Source organism: Ricinus communis, chromosome 2, assembly GCF_019578655.1.
Source record: "Ricinus communis isolate WT05 ecotype wild-type chromosome 2, ASM1957865v1, whole genome shotgun sequence".
Classification (NCBI taxonomy): domain Eukaryota; kingdom Viridiplantae; phylum Streptophyta; class Magnoliopsida; order Malpighiales; family Euphorbiaceae; genus Ricinus; species Ricinus communis.
Genome location: NC_063257.1, coordinates 22,866,586 through 22,870,685, shown reverse-complemented (window position 1 = coordinate 22,870,685; position 4,100 = coordinate 22,866,586). Strand labels below are relative to the sequence as shown.

Here is a 4,100-nt window from a genome sequence, read left to right as displayed (position 1 = left end):
TTTAAAACATTTTTGTCATTTAAAGAAATCGTGATATTTGGAAAACAATTGAAAGAAATAGGTCCTTTATTGAGGCTTGACTCAACAGTACCTAACAAGGAATCATAAAAATTTGTAAACCTAGCATCCCTAAGGACTGCTAAAATGAAAGTATCTAAACCTTCTCTGGTAAGGGGCTTTATTCCTACCTGGACAAGGCCTATGTGGATATACTTATAATCCTTTTCCATATGTTTTTGGAGGTCTTTGGATTTAAGAGATAAATCTCTTCAAAGGGCTTTGAAATTTGAATGTCTCTTTCTTCAGTTTTGATTGTAAAATCAGTTTTGAAGAGAGAAAACTTTGAAAACTCATAAATTTGTTTCTTTTGAACTTTGGGTATTTCCCAATCATCTATATGCTTTGAAAAATCTTCAATAGTGATTTCTTCACTATTTATTAGACCTTTGTACCTCGATGATTCAGAGGCAGAAGAATTTGAGAAAGAAGAAGATCTATAGAAGAAAGGTTCTAAATTCATTTTAAAATAAACTAAAATAACTTTCTAGACAAGCCTGGACCACAGCTCTCCTTCGGTCTTACTATCACAGATATAAAATGAATGTGAACTTGCCTATAGGGAACCTGATGCAGTTCTTTCTACTGTGGTTTGGATAGCACCGAGGATTTGGAGTTGCTGTGCTTGAGTGAGATGATAATCCCACCATCCTTTCACTTTTTCTTTGATTTCTTTCTCAGTTCTCAACCAAATTCTATAAAGTTTTTCTCACTCTAGTTATTTTATTGAGTTACTTGCTATATTGTCTTTTGATCTTCATTCCTCTGTTTCAGTTCTCATGCCCTACACCCCAACTTTTTTTAGTTAGAGGGGCGGTCCACTCGTCGTCTTATTCCCACATGCATCATGGGCTAGTCTACAATTGCTGCCTTTGAGGCACCAAACCACAGTGGTGTCGAATGTGATTCTAGGGAGTATCCCATTCCTTTCAGACCCTACAGTATCTTATTGGAGTCCCTTTGGTACTATCCATCACCGACTAGCCTTGGAGTCGAGCCTTTGATATCCTTAATATTACACATGTTTGCATGCTTGATTTTGAGTTATTTTTAGAGCAAATTATGTGTTTTTATATTAAAATCATCCTGTTTTAGTTTTTTTTTTGTGTCTCAGATATTTTTCTAGGTATATCATCAAAGGTAGAGAAAAATCAGACCAAAATCGGGAAGAAACGGTCGAATCAAGCGCGTTAGACTGTTCAAGATGCCCTGCCAACACGCCCTGTTGAGGAGCACAGTCAGGGTTAAAGGGCGTGTTGAGATGCCTTACCTCTGGGGAGAAGAAGCGATTTGCAACACGATTTTCGAGAGTGACGCGGCCTAGGAGCATGTTTATGCTAAGGAGCACGACCCAAATCCAAGCCGTATTAAAGAAGGCCAAATGTACACTTTTATATCAATTTGGCATGGATCTAGGCTGTGCTGAGCATGGCCTAAACCCAGGCCTTGTTGGATCTCGAAACCTAAGTTAAAAGAAAAGAAAAGGAAAGAGAGCAGTATGTGGAGAAAAAGAGAGAGAGAAAACTTTGGGGCATTCAAGACAGACCTTGAGAGCAACCTTTCAGACGATCAAGAAGAGGAAAACATAGACGAACTCCACTTCAACTTCATCCAAATAGTTGTTCTTGAGGCTTGGATTGAAGATTCAAAGGAAAGAAGAAAGAGATTTTGAGCTGTAGAGATTGGATTCAAAGTTATTTAAGAGGGGACATTATTTCACCATTTGAGAAAAGGGTGTTCATGTTCTTTCGATTCTTGTTTACTTTGTATTCAATTATTTTAGTACTTTAATCATGAACATGTGTAACTAATTCTATTAAACCCATTTGCGAGTGATCTTTAGCCATGCTAGGCTTGTTTTGTGCTTAATTGATTGGATTGTTGATTTAATATTGTAGTTTTCGTTCAAGTATAATAAAATCTATTGTCTCTTCTTCATTGTTGTATCAATTTGAGAACTCCTTTGTAATTGAGAAATTCAATTGAGTTTGGACAACTGCTTGTGTGATTAAGTGATTTGCATCTTAGAGATAAGTGTAATAACTTACTGGAATAAGAACTAGACATTCTTATTAGTGATAATTTAGAGATTAATGCTATTCTAAAATCAATTGTTAGGAAGAGATTCCAACTTTAGATCTTTAACCCATATCATTGTCTTTGCCAAACTTTCATTCTCTTTGTTAAAATTTAGATTTCATTTGCATTCTCATTCATTTTTAGTTAATGATCTTCACCTCCTTTTGATTGGTTAGATAATAGGAATAGCGTAGTAATAGTAGCTTCTCAGTTCCTATGGAGTACAATATTGATACTTGCCATAGCTAGATTACATTTGATAGATGCACTTACTTGTGGATTACTAGTCGTGTTAGCGAGCCATCAAGTTTTTGGGGCCGTTGCCGGGGACTTTATTTTGAGAAATATTGTGAACTGTGTGTTCTTGTTAATTTAACCATTTATTCTTTATTCTTTATTTGTTTTTTTTTTCAGTTTTGTTCTTTTATTCATTTGTGTTATTGGTTATTTATTATTTCAAGTAGTGTATGACAAGGAGGTCCAATCCTGATCTAGTAGACCCTCTACCAGAACCAGAGCCATCCCTCAAGCAGTTGATGAAGCGATTGAACATAGAGGAGGAAGAGATTCAGGTTGGAAAAGCCGTACATAAGAGTAAATCAGAAAATATTATAGTAGAGATAGCAGACGCCAATAACAATAATGAATGTATGATTTTACAAAACCATCGCTAGAGGGGACGTGAACATGCATTATGAGACCGGCTGTTGCCACCAATAATTTTAAAATAAAGCCTAATGTGATTCAGATGGTGCAGCAAACAGTTCAGCTCGAAGGCTTGCCAGATGAGGATCCTAACGCGCATATAGCAAGTTTCTTGGAGATTTGTGATACCTTCAAGATTAATGGGACAATAGACGATGCAATTCGTCTCCGCTTGTTTCCATTTTCTTTGAGGGATAGAGCAACACGGTGGCTATAGTGACTACTTCCAAACATTATCACTACTTGAGAATCTTTGGCAGAGAAATTTCTGTTTAAGTACTTTTATGCCTCTAAAATTGCTAAACTTAGAAATGACATATCTTTTTTTGTGCAGTTTGATGATGAGTCGATGTACGACACCTGGGAGAGGTACAAGGAACTACTGCGATACTGCTCACACCATGGACTACCAATCTGGTTACAGGTATAAAATTTTTATAATGGTTTGAATTTGGCTACTAAGCCGATGGTAGATGCAGCTGCATGTGGTTCTTTGAGCAGCAAGACACCAGAGCAAGCCCAAAGCTTGATTGAGGAGATGGCTACAAACAATTACCAGTGGCACATTACTAGGAGCAGGACGAGACGTCAAAGGAGTGTACACCAGTTGGATGCCACTGCAGCCTTAGCGGCTCAAATGGAGTTATTATATGAAAAACTTGATAAACTCTAGATGCATGTCCAAGCATCTCAAGCAAGCTGTGAGTTTTGTGGTGGCCCGCATTACAATAGTAACTGTATATAGAGAGGTATGTTTGCTTCCTCTTCTTCATCTAACCATGAACATGTGGAATATATGGGGAGTCAGCCTAGGCAGCAGAACAACCCATACAACAACACCTATAATCCGAGATGGAGAAACCATCCAAACTTTGGATGGAGGAACAATAACAACCAGGGACTATCAGGATTTCAGTGACTACATCAGCAGCCGCAACGATCTGTTCTCCTACCTCATCTCCTCACACTCAAGAGAAAAAGCCTAACTTAGAGGAGTTGATGATGAAGTTTGTGTCCACTTCAGAGACTAGATTCTAGCAGACGAACGCAGCTTTTAGAAATCAATAGTCCTCCATTTAGAACTTGGAGAATTAGATAGGCTAGATTTCTAAGATAATGACTGAGAGGCAGTCAGGGACTTTGCCCAGTAATACAGAGTCCAACCCGAGAGAGCATGTGAAGGCTAGCACTTTGCGATCAGGTAAGCAACCATCTAGTTCTATTCCCATTTCTGATGATGTTCTACAGGTAGATTCGGA

The 4,100-nt window shown here is 37.9% G+C and overlaps 1 non-coding gene across 1 annotated transcript; it reads right to left on the bottom strand.

Annotated features, from left to right (window-relative positions):
• Window positions 1-3,142: 3,142 nt before the first annotated feature.
• LOC112535669 lies at window positions 3,143-3,249 on the bottom strand. Its single transcript, XR_003079755.1, has one exon. It is a non-coding gene; the product is annotated as a small nucleolar RNA R71 (small nucleolar RNA).
• Between the last annotated feature and the right edge of the window lie 851 nt (window positions 3,250-4,100).